Genomic DNA, 23,167 nt, shown 5'->3' with positions numbered 1-23,167 from the left:
GCGATGATGCATCTAGCCCATAAAGTCCTAACAAACCAGCTCCTAACTGTCATTTTTCAAACACAACCTGTCACATGGCAGTTAGGAACTGATTGGCTGGTACTTTATCTCTCCCCACTTTATCTCCATCCAAGGCTTAGTAAATAGACTCCTTAATCTGGAAAATTCCAGCATGGCTGTAGCTAGAGCTGCTAAAGGTTTCAGACAGAGGAAAAGCATATATGAACTGTGCAACCGATCATCAGGTTCAAATATAATAATTTAATGATTAGAATAAAAGGTATACAGTATTGTCCCAGCTTTGGTGGTCCACTTATTCAAACACAGGTAAATATTAGCTACTGCAGAGGAAATAGCTATTTTTATAGAACAAATAGCACATCCAATATTCACAGTATCAGTTGAGTTTAAAGAGTGCCAATAAAAACATTTCATAAAACACATGAATGCACAAGTACCAAAAATAAACATAAAATCAAAGCTAAATCTCACTTTAATACACAGGTCCACTTTCTCAGGCAACAGCGGCAGTACTTATTCTATAAAGACAGCTATGCTTCTGAAGTAGCCATGCACAATGCAAAAAAATCTTAAGATCAATCCACAATTCAGACTTCAGTGGAACTCTAAATTAGTTCCTAAATGCACAAAATGATAGTTTTACAAGTGTTCCCTTCAAGCTTTTTTTTAAAATTTGTACTATTTTATAAATGGATGTCTTGTATAGAATCAAGATGGCAATTACCTTACTTTTTCAAAGTTGTACCAGCTTTACGTGCCATCACAAAACCCCAAGCAGCTCCCTAACACTCACTCATTATAAATATTTAATGTCAAGCACCTTCCCTAACATTCACTCACTGTGATGTGTTGTCTGCAGTACCCACAGAGTTTGTCAACGACTGAAAAACACAAAGCAGGGTGAACTGGAGGTGAGACGGGACAAACTGAAGCAGATCTAAGCAATTCATGATTTCCAAGCTGAATTTTAAAAGAATGCATGTCAACATAATTTTGAACCAAAATTTTCTTGAATCAAAATACAAATTTCTGTAGCTTCATACAATATATAAATGATCATATAAATAATATTATAAAGCAAAATGTATCTCCCATATACAATATACTTACTATGCTATACAGTACAGATGTCTTTAATGCCGAAAATGCGTCTTATTCACAACATTTTGCAAATAAGACGTACAAGCTGGGCTGTTTAAGTGCTGTTTAACGTGCCAGGAGGCTAGATGTATGTGGACACATCTGTATATACTATATAATTATTTATTTAATAACCTACTGATAATAATACATATACTGTATAAACTAGTGATGAGCGGGTTCGGTTTCTCGGAAACCGAACCCCCCCGAACTTCACCCTTTTTACACGGGTCCGAGGCAGGTTCGAACCTTCCCGCCTTGCTCGGCTAACCCGAGCGTGCCCGAACGTCATCATCCCGCTGTCGGATTCTCGCGAGATTCGGATTCTATATAAGCAGCCGCACGTCGCCGCCATTTTCACTCGTGCATTGGAGATGATAGGGAGAGGACGTGGCTGGCGTCCTCTCCGTTTATATTAGAAGTTGATTGGTTTATTGCTTAATTGTGGGGAGGACTGGGGAGCAGCTGTTAGGAGGAGTACAGTGCAGAGTTTTGCTGATAAGTGACCACCAGTTTTTATCCGTTCTCTGCCTGAAAAAAACGCTCCATATACCATATCTGTGCTCAGTGTGCTGCATAATATATCTGTGCTGAGTGCTCACACTGCTTATTTGTGGGGACTGGGGAGCAGCTATAGCAGGAGTACAGTGCAGAGTTTTGCTGACAGTGACCACCAGTATACGTTGTCTGCCTGAAAAACACTCCATATCTGTGCTCAGTGTGTTGCTTTATTGTGGGGACTGAAGACCACCAGTATAATTAATATTATATAGGAGGAGTACAGTGCAGAGTGCACTGCTGTACCTACCTCTGTGTCGTCATCCATTAAGTATACTATCCATCTACATTCTATACCTGTGGTGCATTTTAGTTTTGCAGTTTGCTGACACAGTGTCCACCAGTATACTATATATAGCAGTACGGTAGGCCACTGCTGTACCTACCTCTGTGTCGTCACTCGTCATCCATTAAGTATACTATCCATCTACATTCTATACCTGTGGTGCATTTTAGTTTTGCAGTTTGCTGACAGTGTCCACCAGTATACTATATATAGCAGTACGGTAAGCCACTGCTGTACCTACCTCTGTGTCGTCACTCGTCATCCATTAAGTATACTATCCATCTACATTCTATACCTGTGGTGCATTTTAGTTTTGCAGTTTGCTGACACAGTGTCCACCAGTATACTATATATAGCAGTACGGTAGGCCACTGCTGTACCTACCTCTGTGTCGTCACTCGTCATCCATTAAGTATACTATCCATCTACATTCTATACCTGTGGTGCATTTTAGTTTTGCAGTTTGCTGACAGTGTCCACCAGTATACTATATATAGCAGTACGGTAGGCCACTGCTGTATCTACCTCTGTGTCGTCACTCCTCATCCATTAAGTATACTATCCATCTACATTCTATACCTGTGGTGCATTTTAGTTTTGCAGTTTGCTGACAGTGTCCACCAGTATACTATATATAGCAGTACGGTAGGCCACTGCTGTACCTACCTCTGTGTCGTCACTTGTCATCCATTAAGTATACTATACATCTACATTCTATACCTGTGGTGCATTTTAGTTTTGCAGTTTGCTGACAGTGTCCACCAGTATACTATATATAGCAGTACGGTAGGCCACTGCTGTACCTACCTCTGTGTCGTCACTCGTCATCCATTAAGTATACTATCCATCTACATTCTATACCTGTGGTGCATTTTAGTTTTGCAGTTTGCTGACAGTGTCCACCAGTATACTATATATAGCAGTACGGTAGGCCACTGCTGTACCTACCTCTGTGTCGTCATCCATTAAGTATACTATCCATCTACATTCTATACCTGTGGTGCATTTTAGTTCTGCAGTTTGCTGACAGTGTCCACCAGTATACTATATATAGCAGTACGGTAGGCCACTGCTGTACCTACCTCTGTGTCGTCACTCGTCATCCATTAAGTATACTATCCATCTACATTCTATACCTGTGGTGCATTTTAGTTTTGCAGTTTGCTGACACAGTGTCCACCAGTATACTATATATAGCAGTACGGTAGGCCACTGCTGTACCTACCTCTGTGTCGTCACTCGTCATCCATTAAGTATACTATCCATCTACATTCTATACCTGTGGTGCATTTTAGTTTTGCAGTATACTATATATAGCAGTACGGTAGGCCACTGCTGTACCTACATCTGTGTCGTCACTCGTCATCCATTAAGTATACTATCCATCTACATTCTATACCTGTGGTGCATTTTAGTTTTGGAATTTGCTGACAGTGTCCACCAGTATACTATATATAGCAGTACGGTAGGCCACTGCTGTACCTACCTCTGTGTCATCACTCGTCATCCATTAAGTATACTATCCATCTACATTCTATACCTGTGGTGCATTTTAGTTTTGCAGTTTGCTGACAGTGTCCACCAGTATACTATATATAGCAGTACGGTAGGCCACTGCTGTACCTACCTCTGTGTCGTCATCCATTAAGTATACTATCCATCTACATTCTATACCTGTGGTGCATTTTAGTTTTGCAGTTTGCTGACAGTGTCCACCAGTATACTATATGTAGCAGTACGGTAGGCCACTGCTGTACCTACCTCTGTGTCGTCACTCGTCATCCATTAAGTATACTATCCATCTACATTCTATACCTGTGGTGCATTTTAGTTTTGCAGTTTGCTGACAGTGTCCACCAGTATACTATATATAGCAGTACGGTAGGCCACTGCTGTACCTACCTCTGTGTTGTCACTCGTCATCCATTAAGTATACTATCCATCTACATTCTATACCTGTGGTGCATTTTAGTTTTGCAGTTTGCTGACAGTGTCCACCAGTATACTATATATAGCAGTACGGTAGGCCACTGCTGTACCTACCTCTGTGTCGTCACTCGTCATCCATTAAGTATACTATCCATCTACATTCTATACCTGTGGTGCATTTTAGTTTTGCAGTTTGCTGACAGTGTCCACCAGTATACTATATATAGCAGTACGGTAGGCCACTGCTGTACCTACCTCTGTGTCATCACTCGTCATCCATTAAGTATACTATCCATCTACATTCTATACCTGTGGTGCATTTTAGTTTTGCAGTTTGCTGACAGTGTCCACCAGTATACTATATATAGCAGTACGGTAGGCCACTGCTGTACCTACCTCTGTGTCGTCACTCGTCATCCATTAAGTATACTATCCATCTACATTCTATACCTGTGGTGCATTTTAGTTTTGCAGTTTGCTGACAGTGTCCACCAGTATACTATATATAGCAGTACGGTAGGCCACTGCTGTACCTACCTCTGTGTCGTCACTCGTCATCCATTAAGTATACTATCCATCTACATTCTATACCTGTGGTGCATTTTAGTTTTGCAGTTTGCTGACAGTGTCCACCAGTATACTATATATAGCAGTACAGTAGGCCACTGCTGTACCTACCTCTGTGTCGTCACTCGTCATCCATTAAGTATACTATCCATCTACATTCTATACCTGTGGTGCATTTTAGTTTTGCAGTTTGCTGACAGTGTCCACCAGTATACTATATATAGCAGTACGGTAGGCCACTGCTGTACCTACCTCTGTGTCGTCATCCATTAAGTATACTATCCATCTACATTCTATACCTGTGGTGCATTTCAGTTGTGCGCAGTAAATATAGTAGTAGGCCATTGCTATTGATACTGGCATATAATTCCACACATTAAAAAATGGAGAACAAAAATATGGAGGTTAAAATAGGGAAAGATCAAGATCCACTTCCACCTCGTGCTGAAGCTGCTGCCACTAGTCATGGCCGAAACGATGAAATGCCATCAACGTCATCTGCCAAGGCCGATGCCCAATGTCATAGTAGAGAGCATGTAAAATCCAAAACACAAAAGTTCAGTAAAATGACCCAAAAATCTAAATTAAAAGCGTCTGAGGAGAAGCGTAAACTTGCCAATATGCCATTTACGACACGGAGTGGCAAGGAACGGCTGAGGCCCTGGCCTATGTTCATGGCTAGTGGTTCAGCTTCACATGAGGATGGAAACACTCATCCTCTCGCTAGAAAAAAGAAAAGACTTAAGCTGGCAAAAGCACAGCAAAGAACTGTGCGTTCTTCTAAATCACAAATCCCCAAGGAGTGTCCAATTGTGTCGGTTGCGATGCCTGACCTTCCCAACACTGGACGGGAAGAGCTTGCGCCTTCCACCAATTGCACGCCCCCTGCAAGTGCTGGAAGGAGCACCCGCAGTCCAGTTCCTGATAGTCAAATTGAAGATGTCACTGTTGAAGTACACCAGGATGAGGATATGGGTGTTGCTGGGGAGGAAATTGACAAGGAGGATTCTGATGGTGAGGTGGTTTGTTTAAGTCAGGCACCCGGGGAGACACCTGTTGTCCGTGGGAGGAATATGGCCATTGACATGCCTGGTCAAAATACAAAAAAAATCAGCTCTTCGGTGTGGAATTATTTCAACACAAATGCGGACAACAGGTGTCAAGCCGTGTGTTGCCTTTGTCAAGCTGTAATAAGTAGGGGTAAGGACGTTAACCACCTCGGAACATCCTCCCTTATACGTCACCTGCAGCGCATTCATCATAAGTCAGTGACAAGTTCAAAAACTTTGGGTGACAGCGGAAGCAGTCCACTGACCAGTAAATCCCTTCCTCTTGTAACCAAGCTCCTGCAAACCACACCACCAACTCCCTCAGTGTCAATTTCCTCCTTACCCAGGAAAGCCAATAGTCCTGCAGGCCATGTCACTGTCAAGTCTGACGAGTCCTCTCCTGCCTGGGATTCCTCCGATGCATCCTTGAGTGTAACGCCTACTGCTGCTGGCGCTGCTGTTGTTGCTGCTGGGAGTCGATCGTCATCCCAGAGGGGAAGTCGGAAGACCACTTTTACTACTTCCAGTAAGCAATTGACTGTCCAACAGTCCTTTGCGAGGAAGATGAAATATCACAGCAGTCATCCTGCTGCAAAGCAGATAACTCAGGCCTTGGCAGCCTGGGCGGTGAGAAACGTGGTTCCGGTATCCATCGTTAATTCAGAGGCAACTATAGACTTGATTGAGGTACTGTGTCCCCGGTACCAAATACCATCTAGGTTCCATTTCTCTAGGCAGGCGATACCGAAAATGTACACAGACCTCAGAAAAAGACTCACCAGTGTCCTAAAAAATGCAGTTGTACCCAATGTTCACTTAACCACGGACATGTGGACAAGTGGAGCAGGGCAGACTCAGGACTATATGACTGTGACAGCCCACTGGGTAGATGTATTGCCTCCCGCAGCAAGAACAGCAGCGGCGGCACCAGTAGCAGCATCTCTCAAATGCCAACTCGTTCCTAGGCAGGCTATGCTTTGTATCACCGCTTTCCAGAATAGACACACAGCTGACAACCTCTTACGGCAACTGAGGAAGATCATCGCAGAATGGCTTACCCCAATTGGACTCTCCTGGGGATTTGTGACATCGGACAACGCCAGCAATATTGTGCGTGCATTACATCTGGACAAATTCAAGCACGTCCCATGTTTTGCACATACATTGAATTTGGTGGTGCAGAATTATTTAAAAAACGACAGGGGCGTGCAAGAGATGCTGTCGGTGGCCCGAAGAATTGCGGGCCACTTTCGGCATTCATGCACCGCGTACAGAAGACTGGAGCACCACCAAACATTCCTGAACCAGCCCTGCCATCATCTGAAGCAAGAGGTGGTAACGAGGTGGAATTCAACCCTCTATATGCTTCAGAGGATGGAGGAGCAGCAAAAGGCCATTCAAGCCTATACATCTGCCCACGATATAGGCAAAGGAGGGGGAATGCACCTGACTCAAGCGCAGTGGAGAATGATTTCAACGTTGTGCAAGGTTCTGCAACCCTTTGAACTTGCCACACGTGAAGTCAGTTCAGACACTGCCAGCCTGAGTCAGGTCATTCCCCTCATCAGGCTTTTGCAGAAGAAGCTGGAGACATTGAAGGAGGAGCTAAAACAGAGCGATTCCGCTAGGCATGTGGGACTTGTGGATGGAGCCCTTAATTCGCTTAACCAGGATTCACGGGTGGTCAATCTGTTGAAATCAGAGCACTACTTTTTGGCCACCGTGCTCGATCCTAGATTTAAAACCTACGTTGTATCTCTCTTTCCGGCAGACACAAGTCTGCAGAGGTTCAAAGACCTGCTGGTGAGAAAATTGTCAAGTCAAGCGGAACGTGACCCGTCAACATCTCCTCCTTCACATTCTCAAGCAACTGGGGGTGCGAGGAAAAGGCTAAGAATTCCTAGCCCACCCGCTGGCGGTGATGCAGGGCAGTCTGGAGCGAGTGCTGACATCTGGTCCGGACTGAAGGACCTGCCAATGATTACTGACATGTCGTCTACTGTCACTGCATATGATTCTCTCACCATGGAAAGAATGGTGGAGGATTATATGAGTGACCGCATCCAAGTAGGCACGTCAGACAGTCCGTACGTATACTGGCAGGAAAAAGAGGCAATTTGGAGGCCCTTGCACAAACTGGCTTTATTCTATCTAAGTTGCCCTCCCTCCAGTGTGTACTCCGAAAGAGTGTTTAGTGCAGCCGCTCACCTTGTCAGCAATCGGCGTACGAGGTTACTTCCAGAAAATGTGGAGAAGATGATGTTCATCAAAATGAATTATAATCAATTCCTCCGTGGAGACATTCACCAGCAGCAATTGCCTCCAGAAAGTACACGGGGACCTGAGATGGTGGATTCCAGTGGGGACGAATTAATAATCTGTGAGGAGGGGGATGTACACAGTGAAAGGGGTGAGGAATCGGAGGATGATGATGAGGTGGACATCTTACCTCTGTAGAGCCAGTTTGTGCAAGGAGAGATTGATTGCTTCTTTTTTGGTGGGGGCACAAACCAACCAGTCATTTCAGTCACAGTCGTGTGGCAGACCCTGTCGCTGAAATGATGGGTTCGTTAAAGTGTGCATGTCCTGTTTATACAACATAAGGGAGGGTGGGAGGGCCCAAGGACAATTCCATCTTGCACCTCTTTTTTCTTTCATTTTTCTTTGCATCATGTGCTGTTTGGGGACAATTTTTTGGAAGTGCCATCCTGTCTTGATTGACACTGCAGTGCCACTCCTAGATGGGCCAGGTGTTTGTGTCGGCCACTTGTGTCGCTTAGCTTAGTCACACAGCCACCTTGGTGCGCCTCTTTTTTTCTTTGCATCATGTGCTGTTTGGGGACAATTTTTTGGAAGTGCCATCCTGTCTTGATTGACACTGCAGTGCCACTCCTAGATGGGCCAGGTGTTTGTGTCGGCCACTTGTGTTGCTTAGCTTAGTCACACAGCCACCTTGGTGCGCCTCTTTTTTTCTTTGCATCATGTGCTGTTTGGGGACAATTTTTTGGAAGTGCCATCCTGTCTTGATTGACACTGCAGTGCCACTCCTAGATGGGCCAGGTGTTTGTGTCGGCCACTTGTGTCGCTTAGCTTAGTCACACAGCCACCTTGGTGCGCCTCTTTTTTTCTTTGCATCATGTGCTGTTTGGGGACAATTTTTTGGAAGTGCCATCCTGTCTTGATTGACACTGCAGTGCCACTCCTAGATGGGCCAGGTGTTTGTGTCGGCCACTTGTGTTGCTTAGCTTAGTCACACAGCCACCTTGGTGCGCCTCTTTTTTTCTTTGCATCATGTGCTGTTTGGGGACAATTTTTTGGAAGTGCCATCCTGTCTTGATTGACACTGCAGTGCCACTCCTAGATGGGCCAGGTGTTTGTGTCGGCCACTTGTGTCGCTTAGCTTAGTCACACAGCCACCTTGGTGCGCCTCTTTTTTTCTTTGCATCATGTGCTGTTTGGGGACAATTTTTTGGAAGTGCCATCCTGTCTTGATTGACACTGCAGTGCCACTCCTAGATGGGCCAGGTGTTTGTGTCGGACACTTGTGTCGCTTAGCTTAGTCACACAGCCACCTTGGTGCGCCTCTTTTTTTCTTTGCATCATGTGCTGTTTGGGGACAATTTTTTGGAAGTGCCATCCTGTCTTGATTGACACTGCAGTGCCACTCCTAGATGGGCCAGGTGTTTGTGTCGGACACTTGTGTCGCTTAGCTTAGTCACACAGCCACCTTGGTGCGCCTCTTTTTTTCTTTGCATCATGTGCTGTTTGGGGACAATTTTTTGGAAGTGCCATCCTGTCTTGATTGACACTGCAGTGCCACTCCTAGATGGGCCAGGTGTTTGTGTCGGCCACTTGTGTCGCTTAGCTTAGTCACACAGCCACCTTGGTGCGCCTCTTTTTTTCTTTGCATCATGTGCTGTTTGGGGACAATTTTTTGGAAGTGCCATCCTGTCTTGATTGACACTGCAGTGCCACTCCTAGATGGGCCAGGTGTTTGTGTCGGACACTTGTGTCGCTTAGCTTAGTCACACAGCCACCTTGGTGCGCCTCTTTTTTTCTTTGCATCATGTGCTGTTTGGGGACAATTTTTTGGAAGTGCCATCCTGTCTTGATTGACACTGCAGTGCCACTCCTAGATGGGCCAGGTGTTTGTGTCGGCCACTTGTGTCGCTTAGCTTAGTCAAACAGCCACCTTGGTGCGCCTCTTTTTTTCTTTGCATCATGTGCTGTTTGGGGACTATTTTTTAAATCGGCCATCCTGTCTGACACTGCAGTGCCACTCCTAGATGGGCCAGGTGTTTGTGTCGGCCACTTGGGTCGCTTAGCTTAGTCATCCAGCGACCTTGGTGCAAATTGTAGGACTAAAAATAATAGTGTGAGGTGTTCAGAATAGACTGGAAATGAGTGGAAATTATGGTAATTGAGGTTAATAATACTATGGGATCAAAATGACCCCCAAATTCTATGATTTAAGCTGTTTTTTAGGGTTTTTTGAAAAAAACACCCGAATCCGACAAAAAATTTTCGGTGAGGTTTTGCCAAAACGCGTCCGAATCCAAAACACGGCCGCGGAACCGAATCCAAAACCAAAACACAAAACCCGAAAAATTTCCGGTGCACATCACTAGTATAAACCCATCTAATTGATATCCATATAAAAGGTGAGTTCGGATGACAACACCAAAGTGTTCATTAGGTAAATTTGTATATTAGAAAAACTTACACCCCTATTGTAAATTATTATCAATAATACAAGCACTCATAAATAGGGGTATATGCAATTGCGGTCGAATTCGCGGCAATTTTCGCCGTTTTTTAATTCGACTCAATTCGACAGGTGAATCCCGGAAGGTGGCTTCCGGAATTCACCATATTCAATGAAAAACGGATTCGCCAGAGTCGCGGGCGAAAATCGGCCGATTTGGCGGATTTTGCCGCGATTTTAAAAAACGGTAAAAAAACGTGAAAAACCCGAAAAAAAAATGGCGTGGGGTCCCCCCTCCAAAGCATAACCAGCCTCGGGCTCATCGAGCTGGTCCTGGTTCTAAAAATGCAGGGGAAAAATTGGCCAGGGATCCCCCGTATTTTTAAAACCAGCACCGGGCTCTGCGCCTGGTGCTGGTGCCAAAAATACGGGGGACAAAAAGAGTAGGGGTCCCCGTATTTTTAACACCAGCATCGGGCTCCACTAGCTGGACAGATAATGCCACAGCCGGGGGTCACTTTTATGCCGTGCCCTGCGGCCGTGGCATTAAATATCCAACTAGTCACCCCTGGCCGGGGTACCCTGGGGGAGTGGGGACCCCTTCAATCAAGGGGTCCCCCCCCCAGCCACCCAAGGGCCAGGGGTGTAGCCCGAGGCTGTCCCCCCCCCATCCAATGGGCTGCGGATGGGGGGGCTGATAGCCTTTTGTGATAATAAAAAGATATTGTTTTTTCCAGCAGTACTACAAGTCCCAGCAAGCCTCCCCCGCAAGCTGGTACTTGGAGAACCACAAGTACCAGCATGCGGGAGAAAAACGGGTCCGCTGGTACCTGTAGTACTACTGGGAAAAAAATACCCAAATAAAAACAGGACACACACACCTTGATAGTAAAACTTTATTACACACTACCGACACACACATACTTACCTATGTTGACACGCCGACTGCCACGGTCTCCGACGATCCGAGGGTACCTGTGAAAAAATTATACTCACCTTCCAGCGTCCAGAGATAAATCCATGTCCAGAGAGTAAAATCCACGTACTTGTTTAAAAAAAAAAAAACGCAAAAACCCGCTCCATACCGGACTAGAAAGGGGTCCAATGCTTTCACATCAGACCCCTTTCTCCCGAATGCCGGGACATCACGTGACTCCTGTCACTGACGTCCCTTCAGCCAATCAGGAAGCGCTACTTCCGTGGCGCTCACCTGATTGGCTGTGCGCTGTCTGTACTGTGACAGCACATCGCAAAGCCGCTCCATTACTTTCAATGGTGGGAACTTTGCGGGTAGCGGTGGGGTCACCCGCCGGTCAGCCGCTGACCGGCGGGTGACCTTACCGCTAGCCGCTAAGTTCCCACCATTGAAAGTAATGGAGCGGCTTTGCGATGTGCTGTCACAGTACAGACAGCGCACAGCCAATCAGGTGAGCGCAACGAAGTTGCGCTTCCTGATTGGCTTAGAGACCTTTCTGTGACAGCTGTCACTGACAGGTCTCATTCGTGGAAAGGTGTCCCATGTGTCAGCATGGGACCCCTTTCAGTCCGGCATGGAGCGGGTGTTCGGTTTGTTTTTTTGCCAAGTACGTGGATTTATCTCTGGACCATGGCTGAGGTGAGTATATTGATCTTTTCTTTTCAGGTATCCGTGGATTCTACAAGGAGAAGAGGACCGATGTCGGCGTGTGAACATAGGTAAGTATGTGTGTGTCGACGTATGAAATAAAGTTTTACTGTCGACGGTGTGTGTGTCCTGTTTTTATTTGGGTATTTTTTTCCCAGTAGTACTACAGGTACCAGCGGGCCCGTTTTTCTCCCGCATGCTGGTACTTGTGGTTCTCCAAGTACCAGCTTGCGGGGGAGGCTTGCTGGGACTTGTAGTACTACTGGAAAAAACAATATCTTTTTATTATCACAAAAGGCTATCAGCCCCCCCATCCGCAGCCCATTGGATGGGGGGGGACAGCCTCGGGCTACACCCCTGGCCCTTGGGTGGCTGGGGGGGGGGACCCCTTGATTGAAGGGGTCCCCACTCCCCCAGGGTACCCCGGCCAGGGGTGACTAGTTGGATATTTAATGCCACGGCCGCAGGGCACGGCATAAAAGTGACCCCCGGCTGTGGCATTATCTGTCCAGCTAGTGGAGCCCGATGCTGGTGTTAAAAATACGGGGGACCCCTACTCTTTTTGTCCCCCGTATTTTTGGCACCAGCACCAGGCGCAGAGCCCGGTGCTGGTTTTAAAAATACGGGGGATCCCCTGTCAATTTTTTCCCCGCATTTTTAGAACCAGGACCAGCTCGAAGAGCCCGAGGCTGGTTATGCTTTGGAGGGGGGACCTCACGCCATTTTTTTTATGATTTCACCGTTCCAGCATTAAAAAAATAATAATAATAATAATAATAATATTTTAAAAAATATATAAATAATATTTGTGCCTCCAAAAAAAAAAAAAAAAAGTACCTAATCCCTTCTAATATAAATAGATCTGCTATTCCCCCCAAAAAAAACACAAAAAAAAACATGTTTAAAATTTTTTTATTTGTTTTCACCCTCCAAAGTGTGGCGGATTGAAAATGACGAATTTGCTGTCTAAAAGCACTGCTGTCGAATTTCCAAACTTGAATTGAATATGCTTTGGTCGAATTGCAGCACTTATATCATTGCAGAAAAGTCGAATTTGCAAAAAGTCGAATTTCAAAAAGTCGAATTTTGAAAGTCCGTTTTTTGGTCGGAAAGCACTGAATTGCATAGGCGATTTTTTTTTTTGGTCGAAAATGACCCGAAATTCGACAATTTCGGGAATTCGACCGCAATTGCATATACCCCATAGTCTCACCAAACTCCTTGGTGACATATAGCTTTATCATTTACAATACCAATTAGATTATTTACATAGTAACTTGGTTGTGGGAAAATATCAGCTTATTATCTTTTCATTTATACAAGGGAGGTTTGGATGACCGGGAGAATGAGACACTTCCCGCTGGGCCAGATCACCTCTCTCAACAGTGCAGTGTCAAGTTAAAGGGCAGACACCTGGGGAATATGCCACAAGCCCCACTCTCTCTCTCAGGACTGCCGCCACTGGTGAAACACAGTGACATCTCTACAGCCACGCTCAGTGCACTGCTTACAGAGCTATGCCTGTGGCCAATCGTTGCTGCAGGGGCTACAGTGACGTGCTACACACTTTGGTCACGCAGGCTGCAGGGGAGGAGGGGGACAGCCATACAGGTATGTGAGAAGCAGCTGTGACACTGCATACTGCTCACTGATACTGACACTAATACCCCTTTCACACTGACATTAGCCGAGTCGCAATCGGGAATGTGTACGCAGGTGCTTCCCAGGTGCGACCCGGCTTGAGACCCCTTCAGACTTGCAGCCCGACCCGGCATATTGCCGGGTTGGTGATGTCACCGCTGACGTTACCGGAGGCTGTGCTTGGAGATAATCATCTCCAAGCACCGCATCCCCCTATGAAGAGAACGGGTGCCGTGTCGCCTTGACCCGGCATACCCGTTCACACTGCACTGCATACCGAAACGATCCCGGATTCAACCTTGGTCGAGACCTGGGATGCTCGTCCCAGGATATTGTTCCTGTACCCTTTCACACTGAGCAAATTCCCGGGTTGATGCGTGTTCATGTGCAATAATCCAGGAATTTTTTGTCAGTCTGAAAGGGGTATAATTGAGCTGCAACTGTGAAGGAAGGAGGGAGAAACAGGAGAGGATGTGGCTGTAGTGTGAGAAAAGGATGAAGGTGATGTAGGAGAGAATATGGTCAAAGTGTGATAGAAGGGGTAGGGTGATAGATGTGAGGATGGGGCCGGAGTTTAAGGAAAGGAGGAGGGTGATGGACTAGAGTATGGGGCCAGATTGTAAGGAAGGATGATGGTGGAGGAAAGGAGGGGCTGGAATGTGAGGGAAGGAAGATACTGGTAGGAGAAGAGGGGCTAGGGAATGAGAGAGGGAGTATGATAGTGGAGAGGACTTGCCAAGGTGTGAGTGAAAGAAGATGATGGAGGGGAGTATGTGGATAGGGTAAGGGAAAGAGGAAAGTGGAGGAGAGGATGGGAACAGAGTGTGAGGAAAGAAGGAGGGTGATGGAGGAGAAGACAGGGCTGGAGTGTGAGGGAAAGAGGATTATGGAGGAGAGGAAGGGCCAGATATGAGGGAAGGAAGATGATGGAGGAGAGGATGTGGCTAGGTTAAGGGAAGGAGGAAACTGGAGGAGAGGATGGGAACAGAGTGTGAGGAAAGAAGGAGGGTGATGGAGGAGAAGACAGGGCTGGAGTGTGAGGCAAAGAGGGTTATGGAGGAGAGGAAGGGCCAGGTATGAGGGAAGGATGATGATGGAGAGAATGGGGCTAGGTTAAGGGAAGGAGGATGATGGAGGAGAGGATAGGGCCGGAGTGTTAGTGATAGAGGATTATGGAAGAGAGGAAGGGCCAGGGTGTGAAGGAAGGAAGATGATGGAGGAGAGATATGGATGGGGTGAGGGAAGGAGGATAATGTAGTAGAAGATGGGGCTGGAGTGTGAAGGAAGGAGAAGGGTGATGAAGGAGAGAATAGGGTCTTATTGTGGGTGAAGAAGGATGATGGAGGAGAGGATGTGGCTGGGGTGTGAAGGAAGGAGGATATTTGAGGAGGGGATGTTGCCTGGGTGTGAGGGAAGGAAGAGAATGATGGTGAAGGACCAGTGTGTGAGGGAAGGAAGACGACAGAGGAGAGGATGTTCTGGGGTGTGATGGAAGGTGGATATTGGAGGAGAGGATGTGGCTGGGGTGCCAGGAAAGGATGATATTGGAGGAGAGGATGTGTCTGTGGTGTGAGTGAAGGAGGCGGGCCAGGATGTGAGGGAAGGAGGATGATGGAGGAGAGGATGCGGCTGTTGTGACTAAAGGAGGATAATAGAGGAGAGGATGGGACCAGGATGTGAGGAAGGAGATTGATAGGAGAGGTGACAGCCCAGGTGTGAGGAAGGAGCATGATGGTGGACAGGATGTGGATGGGGTGTAGGGGAAGGAGGAGGATAGAGAAGAGGATGTGGCTGGAGTGCGAAGGAAGAAGGATGATAGATGAGAGGCATGGGGAGCCGGAGTAACGCAGCGTGAATGTCATGGTGTATAAATAAAATGAAAGAAAGGTAATTACAATTCTCATTATAAACCAGTGCATTTTTCACACATTGGAGGAGGCATAGACTTACGCCATCTGGGTTTAATTAAGACCAGAGCCCTGAATGCGTGGAGATTGTATGATCTCCCCATGTTTGCATTGGTTTCCTCCAACTATTTAAAGACATACTAGTAGGTTAATAGTTTTCTTACGTGTTTCCATGTGTTAGGGAATATATAGTGATTGATGTATGAAGAAATGAAAAAAGTGGAGAAGTGGACCAGCGGAGAAGTTGTCCATAGCAACCAGCTTGACAGATTATAAGAAGCACTGGTACAGGGACTGATGTGGATGACTGAATACTCTCTGTCAGTGCTGTGTATTATGTAAATGATAAACAAGTAGTCAAACTTTTTAATAAAAAAATCAATAAATACCGTATATACTCGAGTATAAGCCGAGTTTTTCAGCACATTTTTTGTGCTGAAAAAGTTCCCCCTCGGCTTATACTCGAGTGATGCTCCGGAGCAGAGCGTAGAGATCTCTGGGAAGGAGGGAAGGAGGAGGAGGGAGGGGGACACGGGAGCCGCAGCAGCGCACTGTAATTGGTGCATCAATCAGTGACGCTGCTGCAGCCATCCGTCTCCCTCTCCCTGCTCGCTGAAGCACCGCCGCGCCGCCCGCCTCCTCAGCCGCTGCAGACTTTCCTGTATGACCTAAGGCCGGCCACCGATGCCCGCACCGCCTGCTGCTGCCCGCATTCCGCTGCCCCTTAATTCGTTTACACACAGCCCGTCAATGGTGAGTAGAGACAGGCGGCGGCAGTGGGGGGGGGGGGGGTTGGGGGCTGTGCATATCTGGCACCATGAGGGTATATCTGGCACTGTGAGGGCATATCTGGCACTGTGGGGGAATGTGTAGCACTGTGGGGGCATATCTGGCACCGTGGGGAAAATCTGGCAGTATGAGGGCATATCTGGCACTGTGGGGGCACATGTAGCACTGTGGGGGTATATCTGACACCGTGGGGGAATATCTGGCAGTATGGCACTGTGGGGGCATATCTGGCACTGTGGGGGCATATCTGGCACTGTGGGGGCATATCTGGCACTGTGGGGGCATATCTGGCACTATGAGGGCATATCTGGCACTGTGGGGGCATATCTGGCAATGTGGGGGCATATCTGGCAATGTGGGGGCATATCTGGCAATATGGGGGCATATCTGGCAATGTGGGGGCATATCTGGCACTGAGGGCTGTGTACGGCTAGACTTGCATTTCCCACCCTAGGCTTATACTCGAGTCAATAAGTTTTCCCAGTTTTTTGGGGTGAAATTAGGTGCCTCGGCTTATATTCGGGTCGACTTATACTCGAGTATATACGGTAAATGAAATATAAATGTAATATATATATATATATATACACACACATACATACGGACCGGCACTCCTCCTTCAGTAACCATAGTTCACTCCGGTGCCCTCTGGAACTAAATTCATATCTCCCAATTCAAACATTTGTCAAAGGGGCGTGCGAGCTCCGAAACGTTGGCAAATTTTTGGATGTGAAATACACATTTCTTTGCACTTTCAATCCTCTGAGTGCCGCTGATGTTTGAATTGGGAGATATATATATATATATATATATATATATGTATAAAAAATTTTGGACTGATAGTTAACTGCTTTGAAAATGTTTGAAAGATAGTTGATGTGCCATCCAGGGGACAAGATGGGCACAGGATGTGGAAATTTGACTTCCATTGGTTTGTAGCATACAGTATTTGTATAATTTAGCAGTGGGAAAAGTTTGATATACATTTTTACTATTACATTTTTAAAGATAACAAAAATAGTTTTTCTTTAATGATTTTGTTTACTATCAAAAAGCTTTCTTATCCACATAGCCCAGGTGGTCCCCTATCAGGGTTCTATTGTATATGGTGTACTGGTTGATTGAAAACATCAGTTGGATAATCCATTGAAGGAGTGTATGGAGAGGAACAAGTTAATCTGCTTAATTCAAGTGTCAAACCAATATTCCATTGGTGCAAATTCTGCAATCTAACACATGTATGCCATCAATTCTATTTTCCTCTTGTATTTCATTTAAGTTTGAGACAAGAGAGGAGGGGACCCGTGTGCTGTCTCCGTGTGTGGGCACCCTCCTCTCCCGCAGCCAGCAGCGCTCTGAGCTCTAGAGACTCTGGCACAGTGCCAGAGTGTATAGCGCATGCACAGATCTCCGAAAAAATGGCGCGGTAGCCGAGTCTCTACCGCTCACTCAGAATGGCAACAGCGCTGCCAGCTATGGGACTCGGGAGAGGAGTCAGCCCACACACGGACACCAGAAGGTAAGTATAAAAGAAAAGAGTGCAGTATGTGCAGTGTGGGCCCCCTCTGGACCCAGGGGCCCATGTGCACCGCACACACTGCACCCATTATAGATATACGCCACTGTAGCTACAGTGTATGCATAGAACAACTACAAAGCTAGCCGAATTCTTCCTGAAACTTCCATTGTGTATTCTGTTACCCTAAGTCAGTGGTTCTCAAACTCTGCGCCGTGGCACCCTAGGGTGCCTCAGGACACCTGCAGGGGTGTCTTGGATTGGTGGTGCAGGACTGATTCAAATTTTTTATGGTCAATGTAATAGGCAAAACCAGCGCTGGTGGCTGCCAGTCATAACATATGTGGACAAACAGAAGCAAATCCTGTCCCTTACTACACAATTGAACCTAAGGATGACATATAAACACAATTTACTTCATTAAATATTTATTTCTAAATTTCTCAATAAGAAACTGTGGGCCTAGGGGTGCAGTGAGAAAAAATTCTGATACTCTAGGGTGCCGCTATTCCAAAAAGTTTGGGACCACTGCCCTGAGCGGGGGTGTATTGCGTGACCGGTGGTCTGGAGACCACCAATCAGCATACCAATGCCGGCATCCCAGAAACCGGAATGCCAGCGGGGCTCAGGGGAAGAGGGGGCGAGCGCAACAAGCACCTTGCGGGTACTTTTCCCACTCTATGGGTGTCGTGGACACCCACGAGTGGAAATAGTCCCTGTTGGTCAGCATGCCGACCGTCGGGATTATGAGGGTGTGGAATGTAGGGGGAGGTGATGTGACATAACTACATCCCTCCTAAGCATAGCAATGTTGTGCATAAGAGACACCATGATGGGTACACCCAGCATGTGAAGTGTTCACACATTGGGACAGATGTATTAAGCCTGGGGAAGTGATAAAGCAGTGATAAGTACAAGGTTATAACCCACAAGCCAATCAGCTCCAGTATGTAAATCGACAGTTAGGAGCTGATTGGCTGGTGCATTATTACCTTACACTTATCACTGCTTTATCACTTCTCCAGGCTTAATACATCTGCCCCAATGTTACAAATGTGTCATAATCAATTTTTAGCATTGCACTTATTAAATGACACTGAGCGTATACTAGAATGTTACCTGCTAGAATGAACTGCTACCTTGGGTCAATGGTTCAGGCAAGTGGTGGTGGTACAATGGTATGGCGATTGATTTGTTGGCACACATTAGGCCTCTTAATGCCAACTGAGCATTGTTTAAATTCTATAGCCTGCCAGAGTATTGCTGATGCTCATACGTAACCCATTATGGCCACAGACTATCCATCCACCACAGTCTACTTTCAGCAGGATATAGCACCATGGGCTGAATGCAGCAATCATCGCATTGAGCATCCCGCCACTCTCCACATGAGTAGGGGCATTTACTAATGCCATATGTATGAAGAAAATCACCACATATGAGATGCAGCAAGCTGAAAAATGTGGGCAAACTTCCAAAACGCCCTTTCTGGAGGTTTGGACAGGTACCGCATATGCACCATGCCCCAGAATGCGAGCGATTCCATGGCTTGCATGCGGTTGACAACTCCATCTTCAGATGGCGTTGTCCTATAGAAGCCTATGGGCTTCTATCACACTGCCCCTTCTGAGAGAGATCCAACCAGATCCCTCCCAGCACCCCCCACGGCGTGCTCATAACTAGACTTATACGCAGACAGACTCCCGGAGCCCACACATCGCAAAGGACATCGCAGACTCCAGAAGCCCACACATCGCAAAGGACAGTTCTTACCGCAAGAGCTGTCCTTCGTGATTTTCTTCATGCATATGGCATAGTAACACCGCTAATCATACGCAGAGTGGCAAGATGCAATGCGATGATGGCTGCATCCCCCATGTGACAAAGCACACGTCATCTCAAGCTGGTTCATGGAACATGAGAATGAGTTTAGAGTATTCCAATGGCCTCCACTGTCACCAGATCTCAAGCCAATATAGCACCATTGGGACGCGGTCTAATGGGAGATTCGCCATATAAATGTGAAACCAAAAAATCTGTAGCAACTGTGTGATATCATTATGTCACCATGGACCATAATATTCCCAGGAGCTTGTTGAATAGGTTCCACAAGAATGTAGGATGTTCTGGGGACAAAGGGGCATCATAACTACGACTTAAAGGCATATCTAATAAGTGACTACCAAACATATATACAGTTCATACACATACAACAGCAAATAGGCAGCAAAGTGATGAATATCCAAAACAAAAGCTGTCTATATTTTACTTTAATACATACTACTCATACCGTTTACATAACCCTGGAATGGTATTTAACAAAGCATATATTAATTTCATTTAGTGTGTAATAAGTATGACAGCAATGTGATGTGACTTATGTGACACACTGACACAAACAAATAGCCCTAATTCTGGCTACTATTTATATGGAGGGCCACAACCTGGGTCCCTGCACAATGTTCTTGCCATACTCTACTGGAGGACAAAAAATAAACAACAAATAAATGACAATTCTGTCACTACCTGCCTGATAAACGAGTGTCACAGACAAACAGACAGGGCTCATTGTACAGTAACTGGCCTTACCATGCCTATCCATATATTATTGTCTGTAGTATAGAAATACATTCTGTAGCACATAAGCTGTTGTAGAGGTGCAGAAGCTGTATACCAGAAAATCCCTTTTATATACCTAATCATGTGTACACACCACAGCCTATGACGAATACACACATTCCAGTAAAATTTCATCCAACATATACAACCTTTCATTTTATTGTAAGATATTGCATTGGTTCACAGAGCTTTCTTTCAAATGACATGGTATATATACAACATATGCACACACATTATCTCTGTCTATATAGTCAATGACATATCCAGCATGTAATATAAATATTTAGCAGTTCTACAGAGATATAAGCACTTACTACTATAGCTAATTGTAGCTATGATATTCCATATATTAACTGAGATAAGAGACCTGTACACCCTTACCTGGTGTGGTACTACAAGCTCAAGCATTAATAACTGGCAGGACATGCTGGAACTAGTAGTTCTACAACCACTGCAGAGCCATAAGTTGAAGCCTGCACTAACTGTATGCACCAGCCAAACAGATGTCTGAACATCCCCTATAGGAAAGCAGCGTGTAATGTATACAGCCGGCACAGTCTCTCTATAGCCCTGAGCATGCCCGTATAGGGTGAGAAAGGGAAACACTCCAGCACAACATAAGAAGCGTCTATTGCCACACTTGGCTGCTGCATATGATGCAGAGATGTCCCAGAAGTTGGGAGACAGTTAAGTGTTGTTGGAGAGAGTGCAGTGGAGTATCAGTGCTGCAGAGCATCGCATCCACACTGCAGTCACCACACATCTCTCTGCACCAGTATCTACTGTACATAGCAACAGGGCGTTTAGCGCAGACTGCATGACAACAGAGCAACATCCCACACCAAAGGCAGGCCTGGCAGGAGAGGGGGGTGCAAGGGGTACCCCATGATAACACAACCTCTGAGGTGACGCAGTTGTCATTGGGGAGGAAGGGACTTACCCTGGTCTGCCTGCAGCTTGTGTCTGGAGGAGTCTCCCTGCTACTCAGGTTTAGTCTTCCTTCGTCAAAACAGAGACAGCCGCAAAGCCCCACCAGGGAGAGAGAGGGGAGAATCACATCGATGCTCCGGAGGAGTGCAGTGAGACAAGGAGGCAGCAGGGGTGTGCAGGATGCAGAGAGCAGGGCTGGGATTCTGCATTAACTCACTGTGCTGCTATACAGACAATGGGAGGGGAGGAAGCACCGCTCAGACCTGGGCAGGAGGGGAGGAGAGGAGACACTCATTACACACAGCTAGACCTGCAGCTAAATGAATGTATGAGTGCGGGCTCCACTAACATACATGCACCATGCAGAATGGAAACCTATATGGTAACCTGTGGCAGGGAAGGAGTTAATGGCACCAGAATATGACCTTGAGTGGAGGGTGAAGGGTTAATGTCATTCGATATGGCCATTTCCACCCAGCTGGGACACAAGTGTCAGCTGAATTGAGCCCCTCACCTCAGTGCTAGTGGAACAGAAAAGGTTAATAATATGGACTAATCAGGGTAATAGAAAAGTGAAGGGTTAATCTGATAAGGTTACAGAGGAAAGTGAATAGCTCAAGCTATAAAGGTTTAGAGCACTGTGAATGCAAAAAACGCTTTGGCAGAGAGCTAAGGGTTAATGTGATTGTTACTGGTGAGAGATGGCATGATTTAAGAAAAAGGAAGGGTTAATGCAATAAGCGCTGTGACAGGAGATTGAAAAATCAGTGGGAGGAGGGATCTTGTCTGTGCAGCTCAAACATTGGGGTAGCAAAGAGTTAATGACTTTCATTTGGAAAAGAAAGAAAACAGTTACTCTCTTCCAGGTCACAAATAAAATAAAGATGTGATTAAAAAAAAAAAAAAAAATAATTTATTATTTATTTATTTATTTACAGTTTCATATATAGCACAGCATATTCCGTTGCGCTTTACAAAGAAGAACTTGAGGGATTAATCATAAATACCGGTAGGTTGTCTTGTCCAGGCAGGTACTGAAGACATGTTTGTGTTCTTAACAAGGCAATATTGTAAAGAGTTCTCCTGTACAGAGTTAATAAACAATTGTCCTTTTAGGCCAGGGATTGTTACCTAATATAACGTTTCTCAGCTCAACAAAAGAGAACAGAATTAGTTTTATATGTGAAGTTGATGATAATAAAGCGTTAATGCAAACATAACTACTGTAGTTCAGAGATAAAAGAAAGAGAAGTTTGAGGGTTAATGAAAGAGAAGTATAGCATTTACATATGATACAGAAGTATTTCCATTTTAGTCCAGGAGTTTAGGAACAAATTGTTAATGTAAAATAAAAATATGATATTCATGAGCCAGTGGTGAGGCAGAAGAGGACTGGTGTGGGGACAACTGGTTAGTGACACTGGAATCAGCATATAACACTAGCAATAATTAGGGGTTAATGTGACAGACAATCTTTACACTGTGGAAATGGGAGTGAGCTAAATCTTGGATCTTTTTAAAGGATAGTCATAAGGGTAGTGGAAATTAAAAGTTTAGTTTGAGAAGAATAGAACTCTGTAGCCCAGAAATGGTGAGACAAAAAAAAAGAAATTAAGAATCCTTATACTGTAGTAACCTAATTTCCCCCAAAAAATCACGCGGAAATAAGCGGTCACATAATTTAAGTCACTAGCCTATTTAACAAAGGGGGTAATTCAGAGTTGATCGCAGCAGCAAATTTGTTAGCAGTATTGATTTATGGAATCATATTTATGAATATTAATATTTAATATATCATATATGGTATTTAATATATGGATATATTTCAATTAATATGCATTTATCATATATATCTGCAAATATATTATGTCAGGCTTACAAACTAA

General features: G+C 45.5%; 1 protein-coding gene across 1 annotated transcript in view; it reads right to left on the bottom strand.

The window, feature by feature from the left end:
* OPRL1 (opioid related nociceptin receptor 1) overlaps positions 1-21,655 on the bottom strand; it is a 239,958-nt gene extending 218,303 nt beyond the window's left edge. The window contains exon 1 of the mRNA XM_063959213.1: positions 21,292-21,655. The gene's annotated coding sequence lies outside the window, so the exon portion shown is untranslated. The remainder of the gene's footprint in view (positions 1-21,291) is intronic.
* Between the last annotated feature and the right edge of the window lie 1,512 nt (positions 21,656-23,167).

The sequence above is a fragment of the Pseudophryne corroboree genome, chromosome 3 (assembly GCF_028390025.1).
Source record: "Pseudophryne corroboree isolate aPseCor3 chromosome 3, aPseCor3.hap2, whole genome shotgun sequence".
Taxonomy (NCBI): Eukaryota; Metazoa; Chordata; class Amphibia; order Anura; family Myobatrachidae; genus Pseudophryne; species Pseudophryne corroboree.
Note: the sequence above shows the minus strand (reverse complement) of the source record. Positions and strands in the feature narration are given on the sequence as shown.